This window comes from Elephas maximus, chromosome 3 (assembly GCF_024166365.1).
Source record: "Elephas maximus indicus isolate mEleMax1 chromosome 3, mEleMax1 primary haplotype, whole genome shotgun sequence".
NCBI lineage: Eukaryota > Metazoa > Chordata > Mammalia > Proboscidea > Elephantidae > Elephas > Elephas maximus.
The window spans coordinates 140,417,543-140,431,838 of NC_064821.1; the positions used below are offsets into that span (position 1 = coordinate 140,417,543).

At 45.6% G+C, this 14,296-nt stretch overlaps 1 non-coding gene across 1 annotated transcript; it reads right to left on the bottom strand.

The window, feature by feature from the left end:
* Window positions 1–11,545: 11,545 nt before the first annotated feature.
* On the bottom strand, window positions 11,546–11,709 carry LOC126074183 (U1 spliceosomal RNA). Its single transcript, XR_007516985.1, has one exon. It is a non-coding gene; the product is annotated as a U1 spliceosomal RNA (small nuclear RNA).
* Between the last annotated feature and the right edge of the window lie 2,587 nt (window positions 11,710–14,296).

Sequence of the window (14,296 nt, forward strand, 5' to 3'; positions counted from 1 at the left end):
GAGTACCCCTGGATATCTTGATATATTTACATTAGGAAAGGCTCAAATTAATTCCCACTTCTCTAAGACCAAATATTTATTGATCAACCCAAATCTACCTACTATCAATTCAATTCTGTTCCACTTTTGTTCTGACACCAGGTGCACATGCAGCATCTCCCAATGACCCTAACTAACCATCTGGAGCTAGAGCAGGCCTCACAAGTAAAGGGCACAGACACCAGCTGCAACCTTGGGAGTCCTTGTGACCCACTCACTTCTGACCTGCTGGCTTCATACTCAGAAATTCTCTCTACCCCTTCAGGATGCCAGCCATAAGCTCAGAGGTGTTCATTCCCCTTACTGCTGACCTGCTGGCTCTAACTATTCCCTTGTGTTTGATAATTCACTGCAATGACTCACAGAACTCACAGAAAGTCCTATACTTACAACTACAGTTTTATAGCAAAAAGGATACAAATGGGGAGACACATAGGGCAAGGACTGGGAAGGTTCTGAATGTGGAGAGTACCTGTTTCAAAAAGGGCTGTGAGACCCTTCCATGGGCACAGATGTCTCTCACCAACCTGGAAGCCCATGGAGCTTCTGTGTCCAGAGCCTTTTTCTGGGCCTCATTACTTAGGCATGATTGAATTTTTCCCCAACCTCTGCATCCCCTCTCCCCAGGTTGTCTGATATCAGGAGGTCCTCTTTCTAGCCTTTCCTGCCCCCACTTGAGTCACTTTATTAGCATAAACCATCAAGTGTGGTCTGGAGGCCTATAGAAAACAAAAGCACCTCAGTTACTCAGCAAATTCCAAGCATTTAGAGTTATCTCAAGGAACACTGGAAACCCAGGTGGTATAGTGGTTAGTGCTATGGCTGCCAACCAAAGGGTAGGCAGTTCTGATCCACCAGGTGCTCCTTGGAAACTCTATAGGGCAGTTCTACTCTGTCCTATAGCGTCACTATGAGTTGGAATCGACTCGATGGCCCCAGGTTTTGTTTGTTTGTTTGTTTGTTTTGGTTTTAAGGAGCACTGGAGACACAGTGGTTAAGTGCTGGGCTTCTAACCAAAGCTTGATGGTTTGAACCTACTAGCCACTCCAAGGGAGAAAGGTGTAGCAATGGGTGTCTGTAAAGATTTGCATCCTTGGAAGTCCTACTGGGCTGCTCTACCTTGTCCTATCGGGTTACTAGGAGTCAGAAGTAACCTGACATCAAGGGGTTTAGTTTTTTGGGTTTGTGTTTTTTTTTTTTTAGTTTAGAGTTATCTTGGAGAAACCAAGGACAAAGATCAATTTCTTCAGATAAAGTTAAATCTTTACTGCACTTCGAAAAACTAAAACTGTGAAGTTTCTAGGACATGATATACTGAGCAATTGGAAGGTAATGGTCATGGCCAAGCTCTCAGAAAACAGAAATGTGGCTGTATAAGTGTCACAGTCCTATCTTGTAGCCTCAATAGCATGTGGTTGATTTTGGGTCACAGAAGATGAGGTTAGTCTGGTTTATCTGACTGTATAAATGTTAAACAAGGTTGTTTTTTGTTGTATATCTAAAAAATGTTTGTTGTAAGAAAAACTTAGCAAAAAAAAAAAAATGTATAAAGAAGAAAATGAGAGTTCTCCTGCCTGCTGAACCCACTCCCCAGATAAAACACTGCTGAGACACCTTTTTATATTGCACATAGGAAGCTGTGGTGGCTTTGGAGTGTAATAGGTGCTGTTTGGACAAGCCACCCAGGAGGTCCCAAGTCCTGCCCTGACAATCATCTGCCCTCCCTGGACAATGAGAAATGGGTGAAGGCAGAGAAAAGGAAAATAACACTGCTGTTTGCAGAAATTTCACCTTGGGACAGGAAACTCTGGTAAATGAGGCCAAGTACGTGATTTATAACAGAGGCTTTAAGAGCTGTGCCATTGAGCTAAACCCACAGTGGATTTTACCTCAATTTCCTGAGATGTAAATGAAATGATAGAAGTCAATAAAAAGGGAGGTGCAGAAAGAAAGGAAGGTGGATGAGTCCACCCACACAGGTCAACCGTCCTCAAGTCCTACCTGATAAAGGGATTATCATGTCCTGATAAATGTGGAGTTATATGGTTCTTATTCACACAGTAGCATAGTGGTTAAGCGTTAAGGCTGGTAACCAAAGATCAGCGGTTTGAATCCACTCAGGCGCTCCTTGGAAACCATAGGGGACAGTTCTATGCTGTGAGTTGGAATCGACTCGCAAGTAACGGGTTTGGTTTTTGGGTTTTATTGAGATGCTCATACAGGGTCCCCGTGAGTCAGAATCCATTGGACAGCAAGAGATTTTTTTTTTTTTTTAATTGAAATGATCATAGATATGAGTCAGAATCGACTCGGGGGCGGGATTCGTACTGCCAAACATCCTATAGGGTCACTATGAGTCGGAATCCACTTGACTGCAGTGGGTTTGATTTTTTTTTTTTTTTTTTTTGCTTTTTACTGCCAAACAGTTGCAAAGTCTTGCAGCGGTGTAACGGTGAGCACTCTGGACTCTGAATCCAGCCATCGGAGTTCAAATCTCGGTGGAGCCTTAGAGTTTTCTTAAATGAAGGACTAAAAAAAAAAAGAAGAAAAACTCCTTAAATTGTGAATAAAGCTTGTTACTCCCCTTTCCGCGTCCCGTATCTGATCCTCATTTAGGAGCTAGAAAGGTTTCGGGCCCGGAAGGAAGGAAGAAGGGCGAGCTGCTGCAGATCCCCGCACCCCTCCTGCTCCCCGTGGCCTTCTCCGCCTCGCGGCCGGTCCCCTTTTCCTCTCGTCTCCTCCTCAGGAACTGAGGTCTCAGAAAATAGCTAAGAAGGAGGAGAGACGGGGAAGAACAGAGAAAAGAATACGAAGAAAAAAAAAAAGGGAGAAAGTGGGGAATGGAAGGGAGAGGTACTGGGCGTTCACAGCAGCGGTGTCAGTTGCTGGGTGTGGACCACCGTGGCTCCTCACTCAGGAGCGCTCCCGTGCCTTCCTGTCCCACCCGAGAACCCGGTTCCACCGATAAACCTCAAAGCTGCTTGCCTGACATTTGTCCTTGCAAAGTTTCCTTTCCCTGTGTGGAGGGGTGAAGTGGATTAAGTTGGTTGGCAAGTGAGTGGAAGCCAAGTGAACCGCCTTGTGGGCTCCCTTGGTGTAGACTCGCAGGTGGTGCATCCATCCACCCATATGCACAGCGTTTTTCCCCTTGCAGGGTGTCTGCAGGGGGAGGAGTGGAAAACTGGAAAATCAACGCATAACAATGTTTCTTTAGAGATAAAGAGAGAAAGTCAGATAATTGGTTATATGGGTTGAAAGTAGTTATCTCTGGAGAATAGAAAATGTAGAAAGGGATCAGGGCACTACTGTTTTTCATAACAAACTATTGGGCATATACTGGGCAAATAATTTGTTATGTAGAATGTTTTTTATTTGAATTTAAATTTTGACGTACTCTTATGTATCACTCTTTAAAGATTCTGGGGTTTGTGTCACATTGTACAGTCTTTTCACTGTAAGATTATAATAATGTTATTAGGGCAATTTTGAAGCAAACAACCAACCATTATTCCCCTTTTCATGAGCTAAGCAGATGGACTAACAGACTTGAAGATCCTCTCACATGTAACTGTCTCTATAGCTCACACTCTGAAGCACAGCAACTGAGAGGACTGGACGTGATTTAGTGTAAACACTCCTGAGACCAAGGAAATCCATTAAACTCTGCAAATGTCAGCTTCCTCATCAGCAACTCGCCAAACCTTCCGTTCAGTGTTGGCGCAGATATAACTGGGCAATCTTCCATGCTAAGGAGAAGAGAAGCTCTCAGCTCTTATTCATCGAGCTAGCTCAGTCCATAGGCCATACAAGTTCTCATTTTAAGGTCCTGCACATTGCCTAGTTTTCCTTGTAGCTACCCTTGACCCACCTCTTTGCTATCCTCTTTGGTATCCAGTGGCTCCTGGGGTTGTGTGGATAGACCCCTGTGTCCTGTCTCCAAAGCTGCCACAAGGAGGGGCCAGGACCGTTGCCCTTGGGACTATTGTTATCTCTTCAAACTTTTTTTCTGTCACTCCAGCGCTCTGTTTCCAGGACTCCAATTACATGGATATTAGGCCACTTGATGTTTTCTCACAGGTCAGAGATGCTCTGTTCTTTTCATTTTAATTCTTTTTTCTCTCTGGGTTTCAGTTTGGATAGTTCATGTTGCTATGTCTCATCCAGTGTCTTTTTCAATTCTACAAGTTCTATTTGAGTCATGTATATATGTCTTTCATTTCTCTCCTCATCAAGCTCATGCTTTCCTCCATTTTTCTGAATATATACAGTGTTTATAATAGCTATTTGAATATTTTGTCTATTGATTCTATCATCTAGGTTATTTCTGTGTCTCTTTCTACTGATTTACTTTTGTCATAGTTATGGATCATATTTTCTGGCACCAGGGTTCCACTATTGGCATACCTAATAATTTTCATTAGATGTCAGGCATTATGAATTTTATGTTAAGTATTTTTAAAAACATTTTTATTTAATCCTTTAAATATTTTTGGACTCTAGTCTGGGATGCCATTAAGTTGCTTGGAAATAGTTTGATTCTTTCCAGGCTGGCTTTTAAGCTTTGTTAGGTGGGTTCAGAAAATCCTTAGTCTAAGGCTAATGTGGACACACTGTTGAGGTATTACCCTCCTGAAGACACTCCTTCATGACACATGTATTAGTTGCTCTTTCCATAAAGGCTGGTGGGAGTGCACACTCTTAGGGGCTCAGTCTGAGCTTTGTCCTACACTTCTGTGGTTCAATGTCTCCAAAGAAGCTGTTTCACATATATTTTATCTTGTCTTCTAGTGGTTTAAGGTAGAAAAGTAAATGCCATCTCTCTTAACTCCATCATGGCCCAAAGCAGAAACCTGTACACTTTTCTTACATTTCACAATTAAGTGGGGGAAAAAACTTATCTTCCATGTTATTTCCTGTCTCCCATACGTAATATGCAAAGTGTGGTGTCATAGTGCTTAAGTGCTAAGGCTCCTAACAAAAAGGTCTGCTGTTCAAATCCACCAGGCGATCCCTGGAAACTTATTGCGGCAGTTCTACTCTGTCCTGAGGGGTTACTTCAAGTTGGAATAGACTTGATGGCAATAGGTTTGGCTTTTCTTTGCCATGCCTAACATGTGCCATACACTATGTTATGTGTATTATTATATCATCCCATTAATCTATACAATAACTCTATTAGACAGCTGTCTACTCATAGGTTCTTGTCAAACAGATTAGCGAATTGAAGTCAGCTAGACAGAGGGTTGAAAGAACAGAAAGTTCTGTTCACAGTTGCAAACTGGGAGACAGGCAGGTTCTCGTGACCTAAGGCTGCCAGCTCCCTGAGCCAGGGCAGATTTGCTCCTTTTATAGGGAGTGACATATACATGTATGAACTGCAAGTGGAGGATCTTTAGTCCTTTGATGCATGCTCAGTCCACACAATTTTAGGGAATGGGTTTTTGCACAGGGCTCTAAAAATACTGCCCACAGCCCTGAAAAAATGGTGATGGCTCACTACTGCCACCTCAGGAATGTCATATAGCGGGCAGATTTGGAGTCAATGTACCTGCACCTTGCCCTCCTGCCAGGAGAAGACAAGAAACCTGGAGATTGGACTAATGATGGTAAAGTGCTGTAAAAGTTTTTTAAAAAAATGTAGCAAGAATAGACTTTTCTGAAAAACAACTATTATGGGATGGTTAATAACTCCTAATAACCCTTTCATGACTGCCTGCTTCAACACTGGAGCCAGAAAAATAAAGAGGCTGCTTTTGGGGCAAGGGGTGTTATAAAAAGGTGGGAATAGTAGCATCAGCATCAGAACCTTTCAGAATTCAAGGGGGATAACAACCAGGATCAGCCCAAAGCTGATTCCTATGAGGTGGCAGTCAGATATACCTCCACCTTCCAAACTTTTTACAAATCGTGACAGCAGCCATCCCTCCCACGGCATGCTCTACTTCTCTTCTGGGTTCAATGATCCTTCCAATGGCCACACGGAACCACACTTACAGTTTAGTGGTTTATTAAGGAAGTAACAGGGTACAACTCGGGATCAGGATCAACAGGCTGCAACTCAGGGTCAGGATTAGGAAGCATGTAGCAAAGTCTCCTTTCTTCAGTGTAGGACATCTCTCTCAGCTCCTCTCAGCTATTCAAGGATCCTCTCGGCCCCCTAGGAACAGGCTCCTCTTCACTCTGCTGTCTGTCACCACTGATTCTGCCACTGGGCCCCTTCCAGGCCTGTCACCATCTTCAGCAATATAGCCATTGACCTGTGTTACAGCACTTTTAGGAGGTTCGTCCTGTCTGAAAAACCTCTGTGGGGTGTGCTGTATACATATAAATTCCTCATCAGTTTCAAGGCATGGATCTCCCACCAAGGCCATGAATTGAACAATCCTCTCTGTAGGCCACAGACACTTCATTCTCATAGTAGGCTACAGATACTCCATTTGCATTGCCTATAGTCACTGTATTTGCATGGTATATTGACCAATCAGGCAAGGTGCATACTAATTACAAGGCAGGCTGCATACAGCTCAGAGCCAGACAAAAAGTATCAAACCTAAAGTCGTTTACAGCTTACTCAGGAAATATCAGCCTGAGCAAAAGTAACAATCCCTTTGGGGCTAGAAAAGTAGGAAAAAGGCCTTAGGGGGAAAAAATCTCTAACTCTTTTACCAAAGAACCAAGGCAAAATGTCAATTAAAGAATCTCATGTCACCACAGGTGTGTTCAGGTGGTATCTGTAGAGAATTCTCCAGCAATAGATGGAGGACTTGGGAGCAAGACATCAAGCAGGGCAGCTATCAACCAAAGAAAAAAGTCTGAGGAAAGCTTACATATTTAAAGGGCGTTTGATGAAGTGTTCCCACCTGGTTTGTGATACCAACACTATTCCTCATCTCTACAAAGATGCATTCAAAGTGGCGTTGATGTGCTTGTTAAGCATGTTGCGTATGAATATGGAATTAAATACATATTTATTCATATTAAATATTCATCCTTGTACCACCTAAAACAATCTCAAATACTACCAGTGGTGCCCGTACCACATACAGGAAAACTGGCTATTGAAAAGTAAAAAACAAGCCCCATCTGGGGGTACAAAGTTATTTGCTGTGATGGAATCTCCTTACGCAATCTCTCAGGCCAAGGGCACAAAAAACCACTAAGTGCCAAGGAAACATAAAAATAGCCCACCATAATTTAGAAGAATTAGAGAGCCAGAGGGATCTCCAGAAACTATCCCAGGCACCCTCTCATTTACAGACAGAGAAACAGGCTCTGCGTTGAAATCCATGACTTCCCCAAGGCATGTGGCAAGGCTGGTGCAGACGGAAGTTTCCTGGACCCCCTGAGTCTAAGAAGATGTAGGTAGGAGGCAGATGGATTCACTCGGGACAAGGCCACAGCACAAGAGCCTCCTGGGGCGGGGGGGGACATTGGAGACTGAGACCCAGGATCTAAGGGCTGTACATTTTCAGAGTGATTTGACCAGAAAGCCCATGCTTACATTCTCAGGTCAATGAGGAATTCCAAGTCTCTGTCCTTTAGTGAGACTCGTGTTCCAATCTCCAAATCCTGGGTACTTTTTGTACCTTACACCTTTTTTGTTAGGTTTTGAAGCTGACATTGCAATGTGAAACTCTCAGACGTGAAGGGATTACAGCTAATTTCTTTCAACATCGATTGAATTCACCTGACGTCTCCACGGGCTGGTTGGAATCCACACTCTTCATTTTATGTTTTTGCCTCGCTGTAAACTATATCTCCACAGCAACATCAATATCAATTTCTCTGTGGAAAAGAATCTAGCTAAGCAATCAAGAAATGGACATGAATTGCAGGGATTTATTGTAATGGAACAGAAGTCTGACAAGCAAACAAAATGCTGTGACTGTTCAGCAACTCACCACCCATCTCTGGGTGTCTTGATGTGACTTGAGGGTCAGAAATTTAAGTCAACAGGAGCTGGAGCTTCTTGAAGCTGGAAATCATATGAGGAGGAACCTGTCTCTGCTACTGAGGACTGTGGCTTCTGGGTAAATTTAAAAAATAGAAGTCCCAGAGTCATTGACTATGTCTGCGTTGAGATGACAGTGTCAGAGGCCACAATTAGTAGCTAATGAAGAACTTTGAAAGAAAGGGAAAGCTGTATGCAAAGGTACTCTCCACCTGTCCTCTCCTGTAAGTTCTGGTTCTTCTCTGGATAGAGAAAAACCAGACAAAACCAAACCCAGTGCCGTCAGATCGATTCCAACTCACAGCGACCCCGTAGGACAGAGCAGAGCTGCCCCCACAGAGTTTCCAAGGAGCACCTTGCAGATTCAATCTGCCGACCCTTTGTTTAGCAGCCATAGCACTTAACCACTACGCCACCAGGGTTTCCCCGGATAGAGAAAAAAGAAGGGTGTTTGAATTCTTAGTGACACCGGGCCGCGCATCCCCACGCAGGACCAGCTTCATGGGCACGTGACCTGTGCAGTCACCGAGGGCCCCACGCACAGAAGGATTCTCACGTTTGTTTTAATGTTCTGCTGTCATCATCTTGGAATCATTTGTAATTTTATCTTTGAACTTGTGTTTTGTAAGTGAAATTCAATTAGACAAGGAAGCGGGCACGTGAGTAGAGGAAATGCGCACAATACATCTGTCTGGCCCAGTTCCTCGCTGGCTCGTTCACATACAACATTCTTCTTAACCCCATGAGCACAGAATTAAGGTGAACTGACAATGCATGCGGGGTTCAAGGAGACTCAAAGTGACTACAAGGTGTCAAGCACAAGGCAAGGCAGAGTCAAGGCATGACAGATTCAGACGGTTTAAAAAAAAAAAGATCCTTTTTACACTGAGATAGTTTATTACTTACACGGGCAGTGAAAGGAAAAGCTGTCAAAGGTGCCAGCTCCTCGCGGCCCTCTCATAAGTCGACACTCAAAAAAGGTGGCCACATGATGGCAACATAAGTAATTGGACAGTCTGTGGCTGAGGAGTCAATGGCTCGCTGCAGCTGAGCAGTTTTATACCCCGTGGCTGTGCCCTAAGGAGGGCTAGGTGAGAAGTCCCACCCCTCACTGGAAGCAGGGAAGTGGACCGGAAAACTGTCTAGCGGCAGCCTCCCACAAGAAAGAGAGGCAGATGAGAAAAGGGTCAAGCTCCTCACAAGACTATCCTATGTTCCTGGGTGGAGGACTTGGTGTCTTGGTCATCTAGTGCTGCTATAACAGAAACACCCCAAGTGGATGGCTTTAACAAAGAGAAATTTATTCTCTCACGGTCTAGTAGGTTACAAGTCCAAATTCAGGGTGTCAGCTCCAGGGGATGGCTTTCCCTCTCTGTCCGGCTCTGGAGGAAGATTCCTCGTCACCAATCTTCCCCTGGTCAAGGAGCTTCTCAGGCACAGGGACCCCAGGTCCAAAGGATGCACTCTGCCCCCCGATGCCGCTTTCTTGGTGGTATGAGGTCCCCATTTTCTGCTTCCTTCTCTTTCCTTTATCTTTTGAGAGATAAATGGTGGTGCAGGCCACACCCCAGGGAAACTCCCCCTACATTGGATCAGGAATGTGACCTGGGTAAGGCTGGTGTTACAATCCCACCCTAGTCCTCTTTTAACATAAAATTACAATCACATAATGGAGGACAACCACAGAATACTGGCACTTGTGGTCTAACCAAGTTGACACCTATTTTGATGCGACACAATTCAATCCACGGCACTCGGGTTCTGGCCTATGCGGACATGTCCAAGGTGGCCAGAACACCACGGCAGACCCTTCCCCTGCACGAGGTGTGTCTAAAACTGATGCCGGCACTAACAGCCCCAGGGAAGAAATGCTTTCTTGTCAACCAGGACTTGTTTCAGGATCTTCAGGCTGTGAAAACGGACAGGATTTTTTTACTAACATTAAGAACAGCATCAGCCATGGAATCTTCTCTCCCTCTAGCGTTAGGGATTGAATTGTGTCCCCCGGAGAGATATGTTGAAGTCCTAACCCCTGTACCTGTGAACGTGACCTTGTTCGGGGTAACGAGGTCTTTGTCTGAAGATAAACCCACTGCGGTGAAGTCCATTCCAGCTCATAGCGACGTTAGAGAATCAGGAAGAAAACTGCTCCGTAGGACTTCCAAGGCTATTTTTATGTGTGTGTGTGTGCGTGCGTGCGTGCGTGCGTGCGTGCGTGCGTGCGTGCGTGTGTTAGGTGAAAGCTTACAGCACAAATTAGTTTCTCGTTCAGAAATTTATACACAAATTGTTTTGTGACATTGGTTGGAATCTCCACAGTATGTCAGCATTCGCCCCCTTTCCCCTTACACCCCAGGTTCCCCGGGTCTATTCGTCCAGGTTTCCTGTCCCTTGCTGCCTTCTCATCTTTGCTTTGGGCCAGGTGTTTCCCATTAGGCCTCCTATACTCGATGGAACTAAGAAGCTCATTCCTCACACGTTATTGTTTGTTTTATAGGTCTGCCTACTCTTTTTTGTTGTTGGTTCTTTTTTGTTTGTTTTTTAATTGTACTTTAGATGAAGGTTTACAGAGCAAGCTAGCTTCTCATTAAAAAATTAATACGCATAGTGTTCTGTGACATTGGTTGTCAACCCCACCACACGTCAACACTCTCTCCTTCTCGACCCTGGGTTCCCCATTACCAGCTTTCCTGTCCCCTCCTGCCTTCTAGTTTCTCCAGTCTGTGTCAGACCTTTAAATTTGGTCTTTTTTTTTTTTTTTTGCGTTAGAATTTTGTTCTACATTTTTCTCCAGCTCTGTCTGAGCCCCTCCACTGTGATCCCTGTCACAGCAGTCGGTGGGGGTAGCCGGACACCATCTAGTTGTGCTAGACTCAGGCTGTGGTACTTGGGGTCCATTAGGCCTTTGGACTAATCTTTGCCTTGTGTCTTTGGTTTTCTTCATTCTCAAGGCTGTAAATCTTTACCGGAAGCCGACTGCCACTTCTTTCTCCCACTCTTTGAAGAGAGTTATCAGTTAAGTAATGCCAGAGAAGGGTGGTTCCTAGTCCTAATCCTTTCTGAGTGCTGTCTCATCAAAGAGAAGAGACTCGCAGAGAAGGTCAGGCACAGGAGAAAGACACCACGTGAGGAAGATCCCTCACAGACCAACCAAGGCCAAGAAACCAAACTCCGGGGGGGAGGGAGGCTGCTACCGACAAGAAAGGCTCCTCTCCCAGAAGCCCACCGGGAGGATAGCCCCGCCGACGCCCTAAACTGGGACACTTTTACACCCCCGGGAAACTTAACTGCATTTTCACTGTTTAACAGGTCTTCGTAAGAAACTTTGAGCAACGCTACCAATGACCCAGCAGACAATCTCAGCTGGCGTGTTAAAGGGATCGCTCGTGAAGAGCAAAGTGAAAAATACACGGCCACTGGAGTATTTCACGTAAACAACACTAAAGAAAAAAAAAAAAAGAAAACCTAGACAGGCTCAAAAACCTCCGCCCCTGAAAAACGGAACTGCAGAGAAAGAGAGAGCTATAATCAGTCTATCGTTTTACCCAAAAAAATCAGGGGAAAGCGCGAACGCAGTCCCCCACTACCACAAATTATGCAGTCGAGTTTCCCACATTTGGGGAAATCGCAGGGGTCAGCACATCCGGAGTGCAATGGATAAGCCTCGCCCTGGGAAAACCACCTTCGTGATCATGGTATCTCCCCTGCCAGGTAAGTATGAGTTGTTCACCGGCTGCCCCGACACAGCCGCGCGCTCCTTACACTTTACACAGACGGTCATTTCGCTAGCCTCACTCCCAACCCTCAGAGCCCTTCTACGCTCCTGAACCACAAAATTTCAAGCGACACACCTGGACTCCTTTCCACAGCACGAAGAGTCACAACGTGTTTAAGCAGCAGATGCTGATCCAGCAACCACTGCGCTGCCGTATCTACATAAGACCCTGCCCCGTCAGTGACGTCACGGACAGCGCTCTTTCTGCCTACCCACGCCCCGCCCCTTGCCCGCCTTTTCCTCCGCCCATTCCTCCCAGGCGGCCAATGAGCGGACCGGCAGTCCGAGTAAGAAGCGACGTCTACCTTCCCCCTCCCCAGCTACCACCTCCCCGCCACCGTTTAGGCGGCGAGCCGAGCCCGAGGCCTGGCCCAGCCGCGTCTCTCCAGGACTCCGCGCTTTCTTCACCTCTCCTTCCCACACCCCTTTGGCGTTCGTCTCGGAATAGTGGCCCCTAATACGTAAAACAGAGCAAAACTTGATATTAGCCCTGACCTCAAAATCATTTTCTTCCACGGCATAAAATGTATCTTTTTTTCTTTTTAATTTCTGAAGGCACCTGAAGAAGGCCAAGACAAGTGTGCCACTGAGAGAATTTGCAGCCATCCACGGACCACAGAGACATGTTTAAACACGCTTTGTGTGGAATAAATCCGTGCGTGTATCATCTGGAACCCTAGCAGCAGCACTTTTTGACTTAACCGCCTGTTACTCAGTGACCCTGGTTACACTTTTCACAATGTGTCAGCTTTCTCCTTATTTCCATTCTCGTGGCTCTGTTTCCATTACTTCCTTGCCCCCCGTACCTTCTCATCGTTGGTCTAGGGTAAATTTGGACTGTTAGGTCTCATTATTTGGAGGCACGCAGTAGTCGCAGGTGATACTATTTATTTTTTGAGCCACTCTGTGTTTGGGCTGATAGGTGAACACCAGGAGTGGTTTGAGATCCGGATATAAAGCGTATGCCAGGGCGACAGTCTCAGGCGTTCGTCTGGTCTCTACCGGCCCAATAAGTATTGACTTCTTTAGGAATTTGAGTTTCGTTCTACATTTTTCTCCCATCCTATCCTGGACCATCTATTGGATCCCTGGTCGGAACGGTCGGTGATGGTAGCCGGGCACCATCTCGTTATTCTGCTGTCAAGGTAGATGAGGCTGTGGTTCCTGTAGGCTATTAGTCCTGTGGACTAGTTTCTTCTTTTGAGTCTTTGGTTGCCTTTTTCTCCTCTTTATTTGTTCTTAAGCTAAAAATCCTCCGGGACAACTTTCTTGGCATTCTGACCAAACTGAGAGAAAAAACCTGGCATCACCCTATAATGAAGCTCAAAGTGAGCAAATTCCACTCAGCTTTCCATCAGCTTTTGAGGTCTCTTCTCTTAACTAGAGATGATGGGATTTACCTGAGAAAATCATCTCACACCAGTCACAGCTCTGACAGGAAAGAGAAGGTACATTCAAACTGAGGGATCTAAAGAGAGTTTTATGAAGGGAATATTTAATCCTGTGAAATGTGCGGGCAGGATTAAAAGAATTCAGCATAGGATAGTGAAGCACCTGGGATATGGAAACTGCAAGGCGGCCATTACCACCTCTAGGCCTGGATGGAGGTGGGTGGGGAGGGAGGGTAGAGAAGCCTTTCCGGGACCCTGAGAGCCTTGGGGAGGGTCACAGGACAGGAGTGTGGTCTCTGGAAGAGGAATCAGCAAGGGACCCTCAAACCTGGCCCTCGCAGGGAGGGACCCCTAGGGGATTTAAAAATACCAGGAACTCTCTCTACTCCTATCCATTGATTACCTTCCTCTACCTCCTGTTGGCTGCACCCAACGGGAACCATGAGGGCAAGGAAGTCCAGGAGATGCTGCCTGTGGAGATCAGATTTAGTTGTTGCTTCCTTGCTCTTTCTGCCTTTTTTCCTTGGAAATATTTTTGACATTGTTCGCACAGCTCTACTATTACGGTATTAATTTCCAAGATATTTATTTGCTGAATGCTCCTTTTTAAAAAAATTTTATTTTTTATACACATGTTGTTATGTGACACTAGTCGCAATCCCCACAATGTGACAGCACACTCCCCTCCTCCCACCCGGGTTTCCTGTATCCATTCAGCCAGCCCAGTCCCTTTCTGTTTTCCCAACCAGCCTCTGGACAGAAGCCACCCATTCAGACTCATGTATCTGCCTGAACCAAGCAGCACATTCCTCACAAGTATCATTTTATGTTTTATAGTCCAGTCCAATATTTGAATGAAGCCACCGCTGAAGCTTCCCTTGCTCTTCCGCAGGTCCCCCATCCCCGCAGCCCTCCAAGCCCCAGTCTATAACTGCGGCTTGACCGGATCTTTCCCCCGGTCCTAACCTTGGTTCGAATGTGGTGTCAAATCTGGAGCATGCGCCCACCAAGACCTTGGTGCAAACTCAGGCCCTGAAGAGCAGTGGACCCAAACGTGACTCTGGACCTGAACTTCACTGAAGAGGAAGACGTTGTCCTGCACACAGCTGCAAGGCTGCGAATTGCAAAACTCAGGTTCCC